Source organism: Manis javanica, chromosome X (genome assembly GCF_040802235.1).
Source record: "Manis javanica isolate MJ-LG chromosome X, MJ_LKY, whole genome shotgun sequence".
In the NCBI taxonomy this organism is placed as follows: Eukaryota; Metazoa; Chordata; class Mammalia; order Pholidota; family Manidae; genus Manis; species Manis javanica.
In genome coordinates this window covers 5022306-5045507 of record NC_133174.1, presented here as the reverse complement: position 1 = coordinate 5045507, position 23202 = coordinate 5022306, and the positions used below count along the sequence as shown (strand labels likewise).

The 23202-nt window shown below is 48.8% G+C and overlaps 1 protein-coding gene across 9 annotated transcripts in view; it reads right to left on the bottom strand.

Annotated features, from left to right (window-relative positions):
• Positions 1 to 23202, bottom strand: part of TBL1X (transducin beta like 1 X-linked) — a 199785-nt gene that overhangs the window by 166582 nt on the left and 10001 nt on the right. The window contains exon 1 of one of the 9 annotated variants that reach the window (XM_073227774.1): positions 279 to 428. The exons of the other annotated variants lie outside the window; for them this stretch is intronic. The gene's annotated coding sequence lies outside the window, so the exon portion shown is untranslated. Of the gene's footprint in view, positions 1 to 278; positions 429 to 23202 lie in introns of those variants that run through there. 9 annotated transcript variants of the gene reach the window in all.

The window sequence follows — 23202 nt, the reverse complement described above, 5'->3', positions numbered from 1 at the left end:
TTTAGAAGGAAGACAAAAATAACTATGGGGATATAAATGCGTAAGCGTGATACACTGTTATGGGCTTCAATGTAAGGACACGAGGGAAGTGAAATGGCTCATAATTGAAGGAAATTAAAATAAAATAATATAACCCACCCCTTCTATCTGTAACTGATGCCCCCCTTTCCATGTCCCTGGTCCAAGTAATGAACCCTTAGAATATTCTAGTGGGCACTGACATCAACCCACGTCCCTTGCTGACTCCCTCCAAGCCACTGTGTGTGATCAGAGCTCACCTCAGCATGTAGACCCACGATGTTCCTCTCCTGCGATGTTGCCCAATATTCTCAGGACAAAGCCGACTTAACAGAGTCCCCGGCACAGGGCAACCTTTCTGCCTCTCTGCTCATCTACTCCGGGCCTTTGCACAAGCTGTCCCTCGGCCAGGCATTCCCTCCTCCTCACCCCTCAGGTCCCATCCTAAATGTCTCCTCCTTTGTGAGCACATAAGACGCCCTGCCACAGACTGTGCCGGCCCCCTGGATTTCCAGACGCTCATTTCCCAATAATCTTTACGAGCACATACCTGCTCCTCTTTCCCACTCTGGCTGGGCAATGCATGCCACAGTGACACACACCTCGTCTGTTTTGTTCACCACTCTGTCCCTGGTGGGAAAGGCAGCCATTATCAGATGGCACCAAGTATTTGTCGAATGGATGAATACATAACTGGGTGGGGAGGAAGAAGCCACTGTGTAAGCAAGCACTTTCGGTGGGTGAGCTTTAACTGAAGCTAAGAGAGCAGATGGATGGGGTCTCCCCCGGAGACAGAGGTGGAAAGTTCCACATGTGTTCTGGGAAAGCCCATCTCCTGACTAGGCTGGAATGTGTGTGCAAGACGAAGTTCACAGGGGTCAGTGAACTTAGGCTGGGGGAGGCAGCAACTCCATTTTCACTGACCTTTCACTGAATTCCATTAGAAATACAGGCAACAAACGTTTGTGGAATTAGCAGAACTCTGAGATCTTCACCCACAGAAACGACAGGCATTTTCCTATCATGTTACAGACCATCTCCGGCACTTTCCAATACTGCTGACACTCACAGCTACTTGGAAACAACGGTAGCGGTTAAAGCCACTATTGCGTCCTATTATTTAAAATGTTTAAAAAGCACATATTAAAGAATAAAGAAGCAAGTCTCAAAAGAGATGTCTGCACACCTGTGTTCACAGAAGCACTACTGACAACAGCCAGAAAGTGTAAGGGACTCCAACGTCCGTCAGGAAAACATGGTCCATCCACTCAACAGAATACTACTCAGCCTTAACAAGGGGGGGATTCTGACTCCTGCTGCAACACAGATCAACCTTGAGGACACTGTGCTCAGTGAAATAAGCCAGTCACACAAAGACAGTACTGCAGGAGTCCACTTACATGAGGCACCCAGAGAAGCCAAATTCAAACACCACTGAGGATGGCAGGCATCAGGGGCTGCAGGCAGGGAAGTGGTGTTTAGTGGGGGCAGTGTCAGCTGGGGAAGATGAGAAAGTTCTAGAGATGCATGGTGGCAATGGCTGCCAGAACGTGAATGCCAGTCTGTGCACTGAGCATCAGAAAGATGGTTTTATATTATTTCTATTTTATCATGATTAAAAAGCATGTATTACTTTTGACAACTGAATTGTGTTTTTAACGTTGTGATGACAATACCTTTCACCAATTCCTCTGCGAGTCTCTATATTTTGTAATGCATCTGAAAATATCCTGAGAAGCCGCAGAGGCCTTCGCAGGAGGGCTGAAGGGGGCCCAGGCCTCCAAAAGGAGCCTCAGGACCCTGGGTCTCTGGGATGGGCACAGACGAGAAGGTCTGGAAGGACACTCAGAGACTTGGTCAGCAGGGTCACCACGTGGGACTCACTGATGTGCCAGCTGCTTGGCCGCTGGCGGGGTCGGGAGTCCCCTGGGCAGCACGATGAAGGGAGGGCTGCAGAGGGCGAGGCGGAGCCGGGGCCCAGGGAAAGGGCGCTCGGAGGGGCTGAGAGGGTCAGGATTCCACAGCCCCAGGTTCACGTGCGACTGTGAGGCAGTGCTTCCAAGTGGGCGGACAGGCTGCTTGTGGTCACGGGGAGCGTGGGCGGCGGGCAGACAGGGTGAAACCTTTCTCTGACGAAGTCTGATGAGCGGGAGAAACGTGGGAATGGGGTCATAGCTACTAGATCAAGCAAAGGGTTTTGATTTGTCATGCTTTGTGTTTTTAGTGCTAAAGGTGGGTAGAGTCTGTAAAACTCAGACGTGAGAGAGACTTTCTTACAAAACCATCGTTTTTAATAAATCCCAAAGCACATGAATTTTTGCTGAGCTCACAAAATTAAGCCCACGTTTTTCTGCTCACAGATGGAAACTCTGAGATGGTCTTTTCCTTTCTCCAAGCTGAAAGTTAACAGATGTGATGGGGGCCTTTGCTAAGAGTCACTGTTCACAGTGGGGGCGGAGAACAGGAATTAGAGGAAGAGGTGTTTGTACTGGAGAAGTTCTCCTGCCCCCCCTAAACCACACCAGACCCATGTCTGCTGCCCACGGCTTTCATCAGAGACAGCCTTCCATGATCAATGAACAACAATCAAAATGCTGCTAGTACCAATTGCTTTCCCAGGCACGCTACTGGATTGCGAAGATGACCATTCCCAACGTCCCCCAGTCTGCAGAACAATTAATAAGCAATACAACACAGAAGGGCGTGGGCTATAGGGAGCCAGGTGTGGCTCGTGAGGGCCACGAACAGCTGGACCTTTGCTCCCCACACATCACTCTGCTCACCTTGACGGGCCACCAGAGTGTCCAGCTGCTCTGCTGACTGTCCTACTCAGACTGTCCTATTCTGTAAGCCCGCACCTGACCTTCTCATCAGAGGCCCATCCAATCCATGCCCATGCCCGGCAGCTGGCGCCCTTCCGAGACCACGCATTTGGGTGGGCAGGCAGCAACTCCAGCATGGTGCAAAATTCTACCGGACAGCACTGAGGCAGGCCCCCTCCGCGCGATCCTCCCAGGCTGTCCTAGCTTATGCCCCAGCCCACTGGTTTCTACAGACCAAACTCATTCGTTCAGTCACATCTTCAGCAGAAAGCCTTATCTAAAGCAGATGAGATGGGGGTGCTCTGAAGAGTGGTGCGCTTCACACACAGTGGTGGGTGTGAAGCAGGGAGAAGGGAGGTCGCCACCGAGCTCCCCACCCCAAGCACACATCCCCTGTTATCTCTTCCATCAGCTTCATCACCGCCTCTGGCTTCCTTTGAGTCAAGACCCTTGCATCCTTGGAAGACCAAGACCATCACATCAGCTCAACTCTTGGTAAAACTTTTCAGACAAATCACCTTTTTTCTGCTTTCAAAATTCTTCGTGGTTACTCCCCTCCATGTGTCTCCAAAGAAAGGTCCCTATTACTCCTTGGCCAAGGGGAGCCTCTGCGCAGTCTTCCTCCTGCAGGGGACACAGTCCCCGCCACCACCCTGCAACCTCTCTTGAATCTCGCTTCCTGTTAGCTTGCACGCAACCACCCCGCGTCTCTCACTCTGGTACCTCCACCACCCACACTAGGCTCCCTGCCAAAGGCTACTGGCCTCCCCCCTTACCTTCAAGGCCTGTCCTCTCCAAGGAAGCGGGCCCACCACCTCCATCCACCCTGCCTTCAGCCATTACCCCACCTACTCCACCTTCAGCCCCCTGCTCCCACACACCAATGCAAACTCGGATTCGCACGTCATCCACGGCCTCCACATCTGGGCTCCCTGGCTTCCCCTCCAGCCTCTCCTCGCCCCTCGGGCTCCTGGGACCTGTTCCCTTACAGCTGCCCTCCCGGGCAGGCTCCCTGTCATTCCTGCTGACGGCCCAGGCCATTTCATCAGCCGTCCGCCAGTGACTTCAAATTCCCACCTCCAGAGCACCCAGGGTACTTCCGACACCTGTGCTGCAAATGAAAACAAATCCTACCATTGTGCTGTCTGCCTGACCTGCAGTCCCTGTCGGGGTCAAAGACTTGTTCTACTTATTGGAGAACAGGATAGGAGTCCCTCGGTAAACAGCTAATAAACCCAGTCCACCGGTCCTTGGCATGAAAGTGTGATTTGTCTTGTTTGGGTCTTGCATACACATTTTTCAGTTTGCGGTTACATAAAGGGAAGGTGTGGGGGAAGAAACTGTTTAGAGAAGCAAGAAATGGAACCCAGGGGCAGATCAAACAGCTCTGAGGCAAAGGAAGATTACAGCAATCGGCCCCACCCATCAACTCCAAGTACCCCGAGTTCCGAGTTCCCGTAAGCCTCTGCTCCCACCAACAAAGATCCCAGACCAAGGAGATCAAAGGGCCACGGGCCATCTCCTCCTTGAGTTATTTTTAAATCTCATCAGAGCAGGGCAGGAGAAACCAGATTTTCCACTCTACAATTTCTGGCAGCTTTTAAAGTAGGTTAGCATGAAAAAGGATCTGGGCTGCCAGGATTAACTGTTTAAACTCTGGCTCAGTTTTATCCTTTCCCTTCCCACCCCCCTCTCCATGCCACTTCCCCACCCAGAAGAGGCACACACCTCCAGCCTATTTTAATAATGCTTTGAGAAGTCAGGAAAATGGAAGAAATGCAAAGAAGGTAAGCCACTCGCCCAAACACCATAGCTAATGCAATACTTTGCCTTCCTACTGTGTACATCAAACGGAACAAGTTTAAAAAAGAACCCTTCAGATTAAAGCAACCTGCAACTTAGAAATAGGATACCTCCCCAGTCTTCATTGGTCTTTCAATCAGATATGTTTTTCTCTTAGAAACAATATTATACAAATATGGCCAAGTTCTCAGCCAGAATGGCTGTGCGAAGCCCACAAATGTAACTGACCTGTCAACTAGCCATGAAAAGGTATGACACCAAGTATATGGTGACTGTACCTTGTGGCACTGTGCACTTCAAGCATGGATAATGTTTTTCTGGTGGGTGAGGGATGGAGTCTTCCCAGGTATGGGGTACCAGCTCCCACGGGCTAGAGAGAAATCCACAGACATCTCTCTTACATGTTCTCAGCCTTGTCCAGGCTTTAGGAAAAGCAACGATCAGACAAAGCGAATAAAGAGTCAAGAAATGGGACATCGCCCTTGTAAGTTAAACCAGCATTCCACAAAAGGTGCTACAGAAGACGACGGTCCATGTCCATCCCAGGGCACTTGCTAGCAGTGGGCCCTGCCTTACAACTCCACTGGGACCAGTCATGCCATGTGGCTGCCACCCCGCTCTATGTTGGGGGTGGGGCATCTTCAGGCATGGTGGCTCTGCAAGACAAACAATTCCCAGGCAGGAGCTTAGCTGCGGACTTTGCCTACAAACACTCCCAGCCTCTGGGTGACTGGAGCAGGAAAAGCAGAAAATGAACAAAGGTCTCTTCTGGATGACCTCTCTTCTGCCAAGCACAGGGGAGCCCCAAACCCTCTCGTTTTATGCACTAATGCTGCTCCGCTCTGACAATGCCAGCACCAATCCCTTCCCATCCTGTGATACAAACCGGTAAGACTTAACATAGTTTCTCTCCAAGGACTCTGGGCATTTTAACTGGGACGGAGTAGCGTATCTGACAAATGACTCTCTAATTGTGAAATTCCAGACTTCAGCAAGCAAGGTGAGATGGGCATAGGGTACAAAGGAAGGAGATCAGGTGAGAGGAGGAGGTGCAAGTCACACCAGGGAAGTGGTACGGGCATTGAGACCAGCAAGAATTAATTGCCAGCCTGCTCTGTCCGTAAAGGGCCAGAGAGTAAATGCCTCAGGCTTCCCAAGGCCAGAGGCCCTCTGCAGGCGATATGCAATGGCTGGGCCTAAATGAATGGGTGTGGCTGTGTTCCAATAAAACTTTGTGGACACTGAAGTTTGAATTTCATACAGCCTTCATGTGCCACAAAATATTATTCTTTTTTTTGGACACTTAAAAATATAAAACGGTTCTTAGCTTGCAGGCTGTACAGAACCAGGTGGTGGGCCCCTGCTATCAAGTAAGGCTGTCTCAAGCTTTGGCTCAGAGATGCTTTTGGCATCAGACGCCATCGTTTTCCCAGATTCACCATGGATACAACCTTGGCGTCGACCCTTCGGACCATTCCCCACGGACTCACAAGCATCCTATGAAATCCTAAGACTGAACAGAGCCATGAATTTGAGGAGAAAACTGTCCAGCATTTGAAAGCACAGTAGTGCCCTGGGAAGACACGGACTTTAAAGTCATAGACCACCTGCCACCACTCTGCTCTTAGAATCACAGTTCAGTGGCAGACCCGGTGTGCGTGGCCCTGGCCTGCATTTCCCCACATGTGAAACAGAGAGAGTCTTTCCAACAGCTTAGATTTGTTGCACAGGCTCACAAACAACTAGAGAAAAGTGCCTAGGCCACTACCCTGCAGACAGCGGACACTCTAACAAGGGTGCCAGCTATGATACTAGTGATGTTCATCCTTCTCTCCCCAGGAGGCTCAGTTACACTCTCGGTCATGCCCCAAAGCTCCGGTTCAGGCGCCAATCTCAGGGTATGACCCTGGAACCAAGAACCGACCTGGCCCATGTGACCCAAGCCCCCATTCAAACAACAGAGGTCAAAGGCAGGACACGCCACTCGGGTTTCAGTGCAGGAAATCACAAAGAAATCCCGTCCCTGCAAGATTAAACTCACACACAGATGGGGACCGCTTCCACCAGGGGGTGGGTGGGGGGTGGTCCTCTGCTCCCCAGCCTCTTCCTCCACCCCTAAGTCTGTTTCTCCTGCTCTCACCTGCAACTATATAGTATTTGCAGCTTATGCCGAAGCTGTGGTACCAAGTATGGTAACAAAATAGCAAAAGATGGCTGTACAGGCATTTCTTCAGAATGTGAAGCCTGACGGTGTTTAACCTGATGAGCAATTTCAGCCATTCTTGCCTTAGTTGAAGCACTGGTTGCATGGACAGAGCTCATGGCAATGTTGCTGAGCATTAGGAAATAGGAACTGATCACCTGGACGTCCCAAGCTTTTTTTAAAAACCACTTTCCCCCACCCAGAGGTGTGCTTTTTATGTAGCTATGTTTACGGATGGAGAAATAGTTTGTATTGCTTAAAACTATGGGCTTCTGATCATTTCCAAGCAAAAGTCACTGGACAGCAACAGAGACTGTTTATGAACATGTGTCAATTTCCCTTGTCATCTCCCCAAACAGTATGAAAAGCACCTCTATCAATTTCATCAAGGATAATAAGGGGGATTGGAAGTACCAGAGCTTTCAAATTTTTCCCCAACTCTACAGTCAGACTGATGCTTAACATGCCTGCCCTCAGCCATCTCTATATTCATCTCTACGCTGGCCACTGGGAAACAGGGGGCAGACATGTTCCCATTTATTTCCCCTCCTGTATGTGTGTTCTGTTCTTCTCAAGGCCTGGATCATGTGCCACGAGCCTCTTGCTTTCTGTTTTTTGTTTGTTTGGGGAAGGGGGACGGGCAAAGGAGGCGGGAGAGGAAAGAAAATATAAATACACAGGTGACGGCATCCCGCTTCCTCTGATATCAGCCACGCTTTCACGGCTCACTGTGGATGCCTGGTTCCTGGCACTGATCACTCTGCAATTGCTCTCTCCACCCTGAAAGTTACACCGCATCCAGGCACAAGCAGCTTCAACCACATGGGATCACGGGAGGTATCAAGAGCACGCTGGAAAGTTCAAAGGCAGTGATCTGAACGCTTCACACAGCTCTGAGATGGACATCGCATGCCATCCAGTTCCCCCGTCAGAAGCGTCTGATGCAATGGCTGTTGGCATATTCAGAGTCGGCCCACCATCGTCAGCACAACCAACTGTGAAACATTTTAATTATCCCCAGACGGAGCTCTGTACCCCATCTAGCAGTCACTTAACCGCATCCCGCCCCAGACCCCGAGACCAAAGCAACTGCTAATCCACATTCTGTTTCAATGGATTTGTCTGTCCAACCCTTTTCTATGTAGCCCCCAAGCTCTATAAACGTCTGACAGCCTCCTTGGCATCGTGGACCTTCACCGGGAACTCCCCAGTCTCACAGTAATCTCATCTGTGCCAGCCAGGAAACGAGCCCACTCTGGTTCCTACAAGTCACAAAGGCGCCTGCAGTTGCATTCCATGCCTCACTCCTCAGAACGTCTCAATCCCCAGGCCAAAGGCTGCTGCACTCAGCTCCTGACCAGCTTGTATCTCAAACCCTGGACGGGGGACACAGGGCTATGTGGCTTATGGAGATGAAGAGCTGCCATCTCCCCCCCCACACGGAGCATTACATAGCTCTGGGGGGCTTCAGGACTGCCATTAACCATTTCCAATCTCACTACCTTCACCGAGAGAGGCAGGAAAGAAAATCACTCTGCGCCACATTCCAGGGAAGGGAGCGTCGGATCCATGGTTAGATCAGTTCACATCTCCGCCCTCCCAGCAAGACAGGTGGCAAACTGCCCGGGTACAGAAGGAAATTCCAAAGTGGGTCTAAATAGGGTAGATGGCACCAAACACCAAACTACCATCACTAGATGGGGGGAAAAAGAGGTTGTTCCATCCATTTACAAAATAAGGAATATGTGAACTGATTAAAGTAGATGAATCCCGGGCCGATGATTTCAGGTTTGATGCACTGGGTTTTTCCCTCCCATTATCCCCTCCCTCAGTCTGCGTGGAGATTAAGAGGGGAAGCGGTTTGTCTTGTTTTAACACAAAGGAGCGTGCCCCATCCACAGCACGGGCAGTGCACAGACCCGGTTTGAGGCCACAGGAGGCATCTCCTGCCTTCCTGGGAGGCCATCACCTGCTCCATCCACCCTGGCAGTCAAGGAAGTAAACCCAGGAGACCCTTGCTGGGGTTTGTTGACAGCCCCACTCATGCCGTCCCCTCTTGCTCCATTTGAGTTGTGTTTAAGTTTTGAAAGACTCTATTACTTATGCTGATCTCTAAAATGGAACTCAGAGGTGAGTACATGCAGAGACTGGAGACCTCCCTGTAAGGGCCAAGGACGGGTTAGTGCCGCCACCTCTACGGTTCTGTAAGATGCTGCCGTTGGAGGAAGCGGGGTGAGAGCACAGAGGACTCGAGCATTCTTCTGGGGACTTCATGTGAGTCGTTCACTAACCAAAATAAATGATCTAAAATAAAAAAAATTAAATGAGTTTTTGAAAACCTAGCAGTCTCTGTTACAGGAGCATCCTCCGGGTGCTTTGGAGAACTGCAAATTGCAAACCCAAGGGACATAAGCGAGCCCTGTAAAGGTCTCCCTAATCAATAGAAGCTAACTGCAACAAACAGGCATGAGCCGGGGAAAACCTCTTCCTTTGACGAGCAAGAATAAAGGCCTTCTACTGTATTAAAATGTAATCTTCTGCAAATACTACCACCTCAAAACAGAATTAAGAAAATACCATTCACAAGAGCATCAAAAAGGATTCATCCCATGGTGTAAACTATGAGCCACAAGGAAGTGCCACCCTTACACATCACCTCCACCCAGCCCGGGGTTCCCATATTCCTGAAGCGTGCTCCACCTCCCTAATCTTTGGGGTTTATGGGAAGTCAATGGGTCTTCTATCAGCACTGCAGATGAACAGAGGACACAGGACCACAGACACTTCTAACGAGGCACGATTTAAAACATGAGTGATCAGTAACAAGCTCTTTTAGGACAATTCTTATATTTTCAGTGTTTCCGTCGTCTTAAGCATACATCCAATCACCCCATCTATTCTATCAATCAAATATGTATTAACTGAAGAAGAGCAGCTGCTGGGAGCTTCTGGCACTCACAGCCAGGCCGGGGCCTCCTCCTGCCAGAACGTGAACAATTTCGGAGAACAGCAACATCGGGTAAATGACCCAATTTCTCAAACCCTGCCCCAAATTTCCGTAGGCAGGGCCAAACCTTTTAAGCTCTTCCTAACGCCCTCTGACTGAGCTGCGCCACGCTCCCCTCCAAGCTACAACTCAGCCTTGCGCAGCCTTGGTGATGAGTAGCTCAAGAGCACGGACCATACGCACAAACGCAGGTAAAGGGAAATGTCTCTTAAAGAATGGGCCTCAGACTTCATGTCACCAGAGATAGAGGACAGCAAATTGCTTGAGTATCTATGTGAGCTCTAGTAAGAACAAAGCACCTCCCTTTCATTTCTAAAAACTCTGTCACCATCAGAAGCAGCCCATCTTCTATCGCTCAGATACTGTTAGTGAAATGAACTGCAAGTACTTGGTTTTAACTGCATGTTGAGAAGTTAACCTTCTATGCTGCAGGTTGCATGTTCCACCAATCATTTCAGAAGCGGGGTGGGGGGATCACAGGCTTGCTGCTTGTCCTTCATACGTTTGCTCAGTAACAACTGAACACAGAGCTTCAGCATGCAACCCACCAAACCTGATGGGAAAGGGAGCTACCCACAGAAAGCTCATCTTCAAGGACTAAAACAACCTGAAATACAGACACATCTACAACACCTACTCTTAAACTCAACCGCTTTTTAAATGGGCTTTTCAAACCATTTCCCTTGGTTCTCCTTCTAACTAGGGGAGGGGGCCACCCTGATAACACCAAGAACCGTGAGTGAGCCGCAGTGCCACTGACTGGCTTCCACGGTGCACCAAATCATGTTTCAGACGAGCTGCGGCGTCCCTCAACGAGCACGTACCTACCACACCAGGGAGAGCCTCATTTCAAACACCATCCTTGGGTGGTGAAGAGCTTCTGTTGGCTCAAACTAGTTATCTGGCAACTTCTGATCAAAACCAGCAACGTAGTTCAGGTTATTCTAACATAGGTACAAAATAGTTTTTTTATATATAAAGCTGAAATCAAAAGTCTGGTTTCAACTGTGGCCAAGCGCAGGTGCAAAGCTCAAACCTCCTTTCAAGAATGAAAGAATCTGCCAATCTGGTCCCATTATGCTCTTTCCCAAGCAGCCCCATGGCTGAGCAAGGCCGTTTCTCTCCTACAGCAGTACAATCTCGGCTCCAGAGCTCACTGGCTGGCCAGGCCAAACTGTACCAGCTAGGCTTTGAGGTCTTGAGGCTTTGCCCACTCAACCCTGCCCCCTGTTTACCTTCCACGGGTTTCTCCTCCACTTAGACACTTCATCTCTGTATGCAAGTGTTGCTTCCACGTTGTTAGAATCTCTTTCAAGATATAAATGTTTATACGCATAAAACTGATGCACAGGGAATACACACTTTGCATCTGTGAGCTTGCCTACCAGCTAACATTCATCTGTAACCTCCAAACCAAGAGCCACAGCACTTTACAGTCATACAAGGACGCTCGCAGAATGGAGAAAAAATGGGGCTGTTCGCAGCTGAGGCTGAACGAGGCAACACACTGTGCCTTCTGGTCTCAGCTCACACTGTAAACATGTGTCCTTCCAGTGCCACTCAGTCCCACGATCTTCACATTTCTGTGCTTTTCATAGGTGACGTCCGTTCAGAACGGCCCCCAAGCACAGCACTGAAGTGCTGCCTGCTGAGGGCCAGAAGGCGGGACATGCCTCACACTGAAACCGCCTCCTTCAGGCAGGAGTAACAGCTCTGGGCTGCGAGACGCATGGGGAGGACTCAAAAAGAGGCACACCCAGTCAGGTGTCCTTAAACAGAAAGACACGCAAAACATTACTGACTGGTTCATGAATAGCTGTGACCAGAGGCCCACAGGGACCAAGCCCTGTATGTCACCAGGGGGCAAAGTTTCTATGAAGTCTCAGCAACTGTACAGAACCTAACAAGAACCAACTGGTCATAACTACCTGCATGCGGCCGTCCGTATCAGCTCCATTCAACCTACAAAAGCCCCAACACCATCTTACCGTCGGCTCATATTCCAGACAGCCCTCTATGCACTGACATGCCCCTGGCCCCGCTCTCCCATCCCCATTTCTTTCTCATCGCCGCTGCCCACCACCAGAGCTAGCTAAGCCAGGTCCCAGGGAGGACCCTGCCCACGGCCCTGCTCATGGGTGAGATTTGGTTCAAATAAAAATTAAGGGCAACTACGAAAGGAACCTGCCAGGCCCAAGGACAACAAAAATACAGACAAGGGTGCCCAGAGATCAATCCTTCCCTGTAGGCCACTGCCTCTGGAGCCCATCTGTCACATGCCCAGCGGTGGCACCAATCGCCATGACTCAGAACCTCTCTGGAGGAGCGTGGACTGTGTCTGCATTTTCCAAGCAGGACGTGGAGGGCAAACATGCAGTATTCAGGGCAAGAAACCAATGCTGGTCACGAAACACTGTCTGCTCCGTTTCTTCCTGTTTCACAACTCCTTTAAGACCAGATGTGGAAATGTTTCCAAGAAAGCAAACAGCAAACATAAGGGCTAAAGGTGGACACTGCTTTTGCAATTGGACACTTCCTAACAGCGAACCCCAGCTGAACGCATCTGCTGTCCTGGAGCATTTTTCTAAGTTAATTCTAAAAGGACCAACCATACGAAGCAGGAAGTAATCTTAAAATGTACCAAGGCCTACGTAAATTTGCCAAAGATTACCCATTTTCAATGACGGCTCTCAAGATAAGTATCTTAGTAATACAAAAAAATTGACTTTTTGTTTGTTTTATGCTTTAAGAAAAAAAGAGAGTTGCATAGTCTCTGCATTGATTCTCCAAGGACTTCTCAGGGACAGAAGGAAACAAAAATCCCTCTACCTGTAAAGCTGCCGCAGTGCTACCAGCCTGTGCATCTAAGCATGGAGAACTAAGGTAATGAGATAAGGGTATCCAGGCACATGTACGCTCCACTTCTATTTACACTAAGTGTCTGAGCTGGATTTTCTCTGAGAGGGTCCAAATGGGCCTTTAAATCTGTCATAGCCACCTCGTGCACCAAAACATGCTGTCTGACCTCATTAGGAGACGCTACAGAATGGAATTTGCTGGAAGCCAGGCCTCTCCTGGTTCCTGTTCAAGGCAGTTCAGTCACTAGAAGTTCCAGTGAATATAATGACAAGAGAAGATGAAGCCAAAAGGCAAGACCCCAAAGACAGCTTTCCAGCCACTGGATTGTATCACATGCAATTTTTACCACTGTGAGCAGCAAAGTAACCCCCACGGTACCACTAATTCAAACTCGGGACCGTGGACTGTCTTGCAAAATGAGAAGCCCTCAGATGACAAGATGAAACGGGATGGTTCCTTGATTCTCTCTCAGAGCCACTGTCGCAAGGGTGATTAACAACAGCAGAAAGACTAACCTTCAGTAATTCTGCTCCCATCTGAGGGTTCTAGGGAAACATCAGCCTGCATACTGGACCTCTCCCCACCCCCAAAATGATAACCTTCAATTACATGGGCCTTCTTTAATTCTTCCATCATATCACAGATGAGCTGTGGAACTGACTTTCATTGGCTCAAATAACCCCAATCTCCAGACAGGAGAATCAATTTATCTCCAAAAGTCCTCATTTCCCGTTCCATGGTTTACAAGTAGACGGGGAGGGCAGGTGCCTGCCAGGGATTAGAGCCCGCGGGGCAATCACGGGCCTCTCACCACTGATAAAGGATGAGGTCATGGAAGGACAGGAAGACTACTCATCTGATAATGCCAGTTCCTACTTCCCTAGAACACACTGAGCCAGGCGGAAAAATATCACCTCCATCAGGCACGAAGAGTTCCTAGAGTATTCTGGAAAGTGGCGTTGAAACCCTGCCCTGTGGCACCACTAAGCGGCACAGGATGGAGGTGAACGAGCACTGCGATCTCCCTCCATCACCCTGTCTGAGCCACAGGTCAGAACCCCAGCCTATTGCCAAAAAGTTGGCCCACGAGAGCACATTCCTAACATATCCCTGGCACTCCAAATGGTCTCACCATTCTGCTCCTTTCTCCCCTCTACACGCACACGTACACTCACTCTCTCTCTCTCTCTCACACACACACACACACACACAGATCTCAGCAGCACTCTGCCCTCTGTAAACATCAATCATGTTAGTGCTCTTCTCGTGGGACAGGAATGAACCCTCAAAATGTCTTGATACAGGCATGCAGAATGGGAGGAGAAGTCTGATTTCAAGGTCATCTGCTTGTCAGACACACCAACTTGATGTCCTAACGGCGGAGGAGAAGAAAGGCAACAAGTTGGTAAAGGAACGGAAGCTTCGGCTGCCCGTGGAACAGAAGGTGGTGGCCAGAGGCCGGATGGCAGCGGGCAGGGTAGATGAAAGCGTGAAGGGGGCCAAGAGATGCCAGCTGCTGGCAATAAACAGGTACGTCCCGGGCACGTCACGTACAGCGTGCTGACTCTAGTTAATAATCCTGTGATCAATATTTAAGCGTTGCTACGAGTGTAGATCTGTAAAGTCCTCATCACAAGAAAAACAAGCTCTGTAACTATGTGTAGGGACAGCTTTCGGCGACATTGATCATTTCACAATGTATACATGTTTCAGATCATTATGTTGTACCCCTGAAAGTAAAACAATCTTATAGGTCACTTATATTTCAATGAGTAAAAGATAAAAAGGAAAAAAAGAGCAGCTGAAGGATGGCGCTGGCCCCCATGGACCCTGCCCCCTCCCTGAATCCTATGAGCCAGTACATGTCTTTCCTACATGGGGACTCACGAAGAACAAAAGTGTTGCTCTCACAAGCAGCGTACCAGATACACCGACACATAACCATTTCAGTGAACAAACCGAAAAGAAGTTTCTCACAAAGTTATTTCCACAACTTGCTGGTAGCCCCAAGAAGTGATGCTTGGCTGATATGATCATAGCAAATTCTAGGTGGCAAACAGCATGCTCTAGAGAGAAGATTTTTTAAAAGAAAATCCCTGTTGGCTTGCTGGGCACAACACACAGTTCAGAGGTGAGGATTGGAGAGGTTTTAACTCACTGCTTCATCCTTTGCTTGTCTTACCAGTGAGCAATTCCGGATTTTCTTTTTCACACCTCAAACACTGCAATCACCAAAATAAAACAACAGGGGTGTAGGAGGAGGTATGAGGAGGCTGTCCACCCTCAATGACACAGCTGTCTTCTAAAGAAGTCAAAGCTTTCTTTCTGCCACAAAGCAAGTGAGCATCAATGCAGTCACCATCCGCCCCTAAAGACTGGAGATGGGATGTATAGGTAGGTATAAAAGGCGGGTGCCCGGAGACTTGACAAATGACCTTAACCGCAGAGAGGAACTTGCATTGCAGTGGCTACCATGAGCGACTGTCTGATAATCACCATATGCTCACTATAGTGCAGAACAGGAAGGAAATTTAAAGCATGGTCTTTGCTATGAGGAACCTGCAATCTTGCTGGTGTGGAAAATGAAAGTACGTGCATAATGGAAAGAGTTGGCAAAAGGCCACCTGGAGAAAAAAAAATTAAGCTCATAATGGAAATCTCCCAATAAAAAACAGATCTTTCAACACCAAATAAATGGTCCATTTACTAGGTGGAGCAGTAGTACAGAATTAAAACTTAAAGAACTAATACAGCACAGAGCAAATGATGAAAAGTCACAGATATCACGGAGAAGCAGCCACCACCCTCTGGAGTTTAAATTGCCTCTACACCACCTGTGAGATATTAAACACTCACCTCTCCTCAGTACGTCTGCATGTCTTTGCAGGAAAAGGATCGGAGTCCCCTCCCCAGTTGGGACAGTTCTCCAAGACGTGGCTCTCAAATTTCAAAGTACGTAAGAATCACGTAAGAATCACCTGGAAATTGCCTGGCTGTGCGGGGCTCCTCGGCCTCCATCAACGTGCCCCCGACACCCACTGCTGCCGGGCACAGTAAGATATTCAGCAGCTCCCCCACCCTGGGTCTTTCCAAGACAGAACACAACTCCAGGCTGTGTTTACAGGTCAATCAAGACTGAGTGGGCAGCACCCTCAGGGAAAGGCAGGGATACAAACCAAGTGGCTCCATGGCACCCTGACTTCTGAATTATTTAAGAGTCAAATGGCAAATATTAAATAATACATGAATCTTGCAAGCTTCCGAGGAACAAAGTGAGACAGAAAGAAAGGACATAAATCTCCCCTTGAAGACTGTCCATGTAGATGGGAGAATAAGGCCCCAGAGAGGCCCACGCCCTGACCCCTGGGACCTATGAGGTGCCACCCCGCGCAGCAAAAGAGTGTGCAGACGTGACGCAGTAGGATGCTGAGGAGGGGAGATGCCCCAGCCTGTCCGCAGGGGCCCAGTGTCACTGCATGTGGAGAATCTTCCCAGGCTCTGGTCAGAGGGACATCGGACTAGGAGGCATGGTCAGAGATGCCACACTGCAGAGCCTTCCAGATGGAGAAGGGGCCACAAGCCAAGGACTTGCAGGCAGCCTATGGAAGCTGGAAAAGGCAAGGAAATGGATTCTCCCCAAGGGCCTGAGGTCAGAACACAGCTCTGGCTGACATCTTGATTTTAGCACAATGAGACCCATTTCCGACCTCTGACCTCTAAAACTGTAATAAGACAATAATGTATGTCATTCAAGCCAGTGAGTCTGCAGTCATTTGTCACTGCAGCATTAGAAAGAAAGCTAATATAGTCAGTTAAAAGGAGACCAAGCAGGAAAATGCACATGACCTTACATTAAGCCCTCTATTGCGGGAACAGAAACCCACAGAGTTGTGGCCCATGGATGGGCTGAGACAGTCAGCCGCATACTCTCTACCCCAGGATGGCAATTATACTCCTACACTGACAAAGGGCTTGACAACTGAGAAATGCGAACAGCTCTATGATTCTGTTATGGTGCGTGTAAGGGTTTCAGGTCGGCTGCAGAAAGAAGCCAAATCTAGCTGGTTGGAATCTCAGCTCAGTGCTGGAAGGAGCTTCACAAAACCTCCTTGGGAAATTCAAGCTTCTCAGGTCGTATACGGAAAAAGGGTGGCCTAAAACCCCACCCAGAAAGGCAGCACAGAAGAGGGGCCAGCAGGTGCAGCTTTAATTGACCAAAGTGGTTTCCTACGTTGATGTTTAGGCAAAAGAGAAGGAAGGTGACGAGAGTTGACGCCAGACGGGACGTGAGAGAGGAACAGCCCGCAGAGGCTGGTTTACTCATCCTGCAACATTCCTGCACCTTGCTCTCCGCCCCTTATTCCAGCCCTCCGGCCTCCCCAGAGTCTCCACGCAATGTCTACCAAGAGGATCAACACATGCTAAAACTGGACGAACCTCAACAATATTATGTGGAAGAGGCCAGAGGCAAAAGACCACATACTGCATGATTCTGGTCACAGGAAACATCAGAACAGGTACATCCACAGAAGAAAATGGTACGTGTGTGGTTGTCAGGCCCAGGGCGCATTTGTACCATGGGAGGGTTGGCTTAACCGGTTCAGGGTTTCTCTGGGGGATGAGGAAAATGTTCTAGAATTAGATGGTGGTGATGATTTCACAACTCTGAAAATACATCAGGAAACTACCGAATTATATACTTTATACAGGTGAGTGGCATGGGATGCAGATAGTATCTCAACAAAACTGTCATATTAAAAAACAGAAGAAGGAAAAACTAAGCTATTAGCCAATGATTACAAGTCACTGCAAATTTTTTAAAATGTAACTATTCCAAGGAGATGAGTCTAGTTGGAAAACCTGGATTCCTGCCCAACACCCACTCCTCAGGGCCTCCTGAGTAGACTCGGCGATGAAACGAGTGAGCCGAGATCCAGGACAAAAGACAAGGCGCGACCCCAGGCCGCATGTGGCGCGGACTCAGGAGCCGGGTGGGAAGACCTGGGCTCCTGATTGAATTCGGGAAGATGCTTTTGCAGAAAGGATAGTTTGCAATCATTGAAAACTGCTTTCTAAAATAAAAGGTGTATCTTCCCCCCACACCACCAAGAAAATTCATCATAACAAACACTTGGCTATGGGAGTCAACAGCTACTGATAATGTCTTCTGCTCCACCTTAGTTGACTCAGAGTAGACACCTGAAAAGCAAACTAAAATAAAACACAGATGGAAAATAAAATACGATGATTGCCACGAGAGGGGCTGTTTTAACTGGGAGGGGTGGGATGCACAGAGGACAGCCTTTCTTTCCCTTGAGCAGCTATGCTTCGCCCTGAAATGCCAGGGGACATCAGCACCTGGAGCCCCTGGCACAGGCTGGGTCCAAGCCAGCCCCACATGCTGGGTGTCCTGAGCGCACCGCTCAGCCACTGCCCCCAGAAGGTGAGAAAGCACACGTTAGGTCCAGAACAATCCGATGAGGGCAGGTCCCTGGCTGGGGGTATCATGGGGTTTTGGTGACATCAGCACCCTGACCCACCTCCCATGAGTTATTCTTGGTATCAGCCCTGTAAGCCAAACCCAGAAACACAAAGGAAAAGACTAACATGAAACCATACAAAAATGGGAAGCTTGGTGATTAAAACCCAAGTGACATCACAACACAAGGAACAATCTAGAGAGAAATACTCGGAACAAACAAGAAAGGAGCAGCCATCATAATTTATAAAGACTTCCTCTAAGGAGTGACCCGCCCCCCCCAAGTGTGTGTGGTCCTTCAGTCAGGAGCCTCAGCATCAGCGAGAAACTCGCTGGAAATGCAAAATCCTGGGCTCCACCCTGGATTTACCAAATCAAAACTCCTGGGAAGGGGACCTGGCGATGTGTCCTTTCACAAGCTCTCAGCGGGGGTCGGGGTGAGGGTGGGGTTCTGGCCCTTGGAAGTCTGAGAACCACTGATATGGCCACAAAAATATTTATAGCATCATTATTCATCCCAGTCCAAAACAGTCAAAAAATGGAAACACCCCAAATGTCCAACCACTGGCGAATGCATAAACAAACTGCAGCGCACCCGTATCCGAGGAATCCAACCCAGCTATAAAAAGGAATGAATTCATCATACAGACCACAGCACAAAGCCCCAAATCATGGTGCTGTGTGAACAAGGCCAAGCACAATAATGAGGACAGACTGTGTGATTTCGATGATATAAAATAACAGAAAATGCAAACTAAGCCATCGAGTAACAGAAAGCAGACCAAAGCTCACCCGGAGGCAGGGGTGGAAAGAGGCAGAGAGAGATTTCAGAAAGGCACAAGGGGATCTGAATGTGATGGAAATGTTTACGTTGATATATATGTGTCTGTAAAGGCAACACCACAACGAAGTGAACAGGAGAAAACTGATTAACCTGCACACTTTATATGCGCCCAGTTTGCTGCACTTCAATTCTGCCTTAATAAAGTCATAGAAAGAGACCGAGCAGGTGGAGCGAACAAGTACAGTAAGATTCCATGTGGATAAAAACACAAGAATGCATACTTGTATGGGGACAGGTGAACAGGCTAGACACAGATCCATCCTGTCACTCTGGCCTGTCCATACTAGTTATTCTTGAGGGATGGGGGAGGAAGCAGCTGAGCTCCCCAGGGCCAGAATGCAGGGGAAGCAGGGTATTCTCACATATACGTATATTACCTGGGAAGTAAGCAGAGCTTAGAACGGGCAAAAGAAACACCTGAATCCAGTAATCTGTTAAAAGGAGACATTCTGCATTTTGGAAGAGAGGCAGGGAGGAACCCAAGGTAGAAAAAGAGACTCAGCCCCAGAGGGTGGGCAGCTCTGGCAGGGAGATGGGAGATGGAGAAGGCGGGGGCAGGTGGCAGGCCGGGGGCCAGGGCACAGGGCCCAAGCTTCTCAGGGGACTCAAAGGCAGATGGGTCCACAGAAATGAAATGCAGCCGGCAAAGAGGAGGGGGTGCAGCCGGGGTGCCGATGGAGGCCTGGCCAGGACTGCACACAGGGAGCAACCAAACATGCCACAGAAGCCGAGACGCCCCTAGGCAGAGGCCCCCTGGGCAGACAAGCAGTGTTAGGCCCCAGGAAGCCACACCCTCAGCCAGCCGAGAGAAACACTACCCATGACAAGGTGACCTGCTGGAAGCAGCCCCTTCCATTTACAGTCCCATTTTTCAGAGTCTTCATGCAGGGCCAGGATCCTGCCCCCTTCTTCCTGTTCCCCTTAGGGGAACAGACAGGAATGAAACGCCAGTGTCCAGATCAAAGCCAATGGGTGGCCCTAGATTTCTCTAATTGTCTTGCCGTTGTTTATTTATAAACGAATACCTCCAAAGGGGTTGAAGTACCTTTTTCCCCACTGAAGTTAGCTCCCAGAATCTTGTTTATCCTTTGCTTTAGAGAAATCCTTACTTCCCTGGAATGTATGAAGGCTGAGTGATGCCTGCCCTTCTTCTCTAAGCCCAGTGGAATTTTTAGTCCTTCAACTTCAGGAAGTCTAGAGGGAAGATCTAGGTATCTCACGTACAACGATGCCCTAAATGCAAAGCTACGGAGGCAGGGTTTCTTCACCTCCATCTGCATCCTGACCCCCTGGGCCGGGCCAGGGAACTGGCTGTTGGCATGTGGGAGGCAGGGGTGCATGCACCCTCTGCACGGCCGGGTGTTTGGAGACATCCCTGGCTTCCACTCTCTAGATGCCAGTGGCACTCAATGCCCTTGTGTAACAACCAGAAATGTCTCCAGACACTTCTAGTGTCCCTGGAAGAAACACTGCCCTGGGGTGGGGGTGGGGAACACGAAGCTAAGGTATAATATCCCACGGCAAGATCAACTTTCCCTCCCAGCGTAACATTTAGTGCCATGAAAGAAACAAGTAGAGTGTTTCAAGATGAACGGCAGGTGGAAGCATCATGGAGTGGCTGCCCTGCGGTAGTGTCCTGGGGTCCCTGAGTCGGAGCCCCATTACTGTATAAGTAACTCCCTTCCCATGCCCGTCACCTGTCCAACTAGCCTGTTATGCGTGATTTCCCACTCTTAACATGACCCTACCCCATGAGCTCCTCCAGATCCTGAGCTGATTGCTTCCCACATTTCCACATTGAGAGCTGCAAGAATTCCATCACTATCCTAATTTTACAGGGAAGGAAACTGAGGCAAGATGCTTATTCTCCTCCCCAGTCCCCCCTTGTCCCTCACCTGGGGAGCGGGTAGGGAAGGTTCACTCAACTGACTCTCACCACCCAGCATCTCAGCCAAGCAGAGGCACTTGTTCTGAGACAAGGGAAATGTAACACAGGAAGATCGGCTGCCTGTGGCTGGGAGACAGGGGCAGGGATTCATGGCAAATGGACTCAAATTACCTTACTCAAATGAAAATGTTACAAAACCGGATTATGATGATGGCTGTACAACTTGGTAAATCTACTAAAAATCACTGCATCTGTAGGCACAGGTGATATTTACGCTAAGCAATTTATACCTCAGTAAAGTTGTTTCAGAAAATCAACTGGATTTTAAGTCAAGTTTAGAGTTCTGTGTCAATTAAACATCGCAAGCAGGCATCTAACAGTAATCCCAAGGGAAAGCAAAACACATTGCTTGTAGAAGGAATGACAGCTCAACCTGACTCTATAGTGTGTCCAACTCAATCCTATGAGCTACAGAATCCCAAATACTACCAACTGCCCAACCCGGTGGTAGGGACAGAGAGAAATTCCACTCCCATGACCATCTGGGCCATCAGAAACCCGTATTGAAAAATGCATTTGTTGTCCAAATATAGAACATTCAATGGAAAAGCAAACAGCACAGGAAATTAGAGAAGGCTGAACATTGACTTTAGATAGTCAATCTGCCCTTAAAGCAAACATCAGGCAGAAAAAATGGGACCCCTCGCTTATTTCTGTATTGTGCCAGGCATATGATATACAGAGCCCCGAGAAAACTTAAATTCACAAAGGACAGCTTATCCTGTGTGCCATTTTACATTCAAACATGAACTGGGAAACAACGAAAACATCGTCTGGTTTCAACTAACTTTGCTGAAAACACATCCAGGATGACCAAAATAATCACAAAACATAGCTAGAAACTATTGGGTAGACATGAACTGTACTGACGGAAATAAAAATGAGATTTCCACAGAGGGAGCCAGCTCATCTTTTTCTATATTTAGTTTGAGTATACTAATGTAATTAACCAGGGTTATATAATTTGGCTAACTTCACATTCCCAATTATAAAGCTTCACATACAATTATGTGAGCTACAACTGATTTTTATTTCTGCAGAAAAATGAAGATAGCTCATTTTAATAACCCAATCTTCCTCAGGAGACGTTAACTACCTTGGCCTGATAGAAATCATGTAAACGGTGCTTCAACAACGCTATCGACTAATTTGTGTTTCTATTCTGTCTAGAAGGTTAGTGTGCTCATAGATGTAATGTCCCGGCGGCTTTTCTCACTTGCTCTTCCCGTTCCCCTTCCCCTACACTCTTCCCACCTCCTGCACTTCTGCCTAAAATTCCCGGAAATTATACACAGATATCTGCACTTCATGAGTATCGAAGGTCTGCATTTAGGAAATGGAATCTACCACGGTGCGGGCTTCCAAGAACAGTGTCAGCTTAGGGCCATTCTGAGATAGACCTCTGAAATACTATACAGGCTACTGTGGCTGGCACATAATCAATGAGTGACTGTGTGCTGTCACGCAGCAACAAAGACAGATAAGCACCGAGGTGCTGAAGAGGTTATGCAGAGCTGAAGCGATTCGTGGGTGTCTGGCTGCCCTGCCTGCAGTAGTAAGTGAAGCGCTGGGCGCCACTCAAGGAGTTAGCTAACGTTGTGTGACTTCTCTTCCTCCTTACAGGGGGCAGGGGGCAGGGGGCAGGGGCAGATAAAGTCCATTACCGAAGACACTCATTATACCGAACTCTGCCGTAGGGGCTCACACGTCTTTATCTCTGGACGGTAGAGACAGGTGCACAGTATGAAGGTAAACAACTCTCCTTCCCATTTCTCCTTCCCTCGACAGTAGGTGCCTTCTGAATATTGCCAGAAACAGCAGCCGTCATTTTTATTTCTAAAAAGAAGGTAATTACTGCAGTTCACCAAAGGAAACACCAAATGTTGGCTCAGATCCTGCCCAGCGTTAGTGCCATGTGGCACGAGGTGCCCTGTTGGTATGCAGAAGTGAACGAGAATGGTTACCTGTAGGTTTTTTACTGCACTGCGGTAGTCTCCGCAGCGGCAGATTCAATCAATATTCACAAAGGGAAAAACTGACGGAAACACCAAAAATTACACACAAAAACAGATGCTAAGTATGAATCTTTTCAGGTTAAACAAACACCCAAAAGGATGGTCTACACTACTTGTGCTTGACATTTGGAGTCCCATGGAAACCAAACCTCCAGCCAATGAATTCCGACAAAAGACCTTAAGTCTGGAGATGAGTCCTGTTTC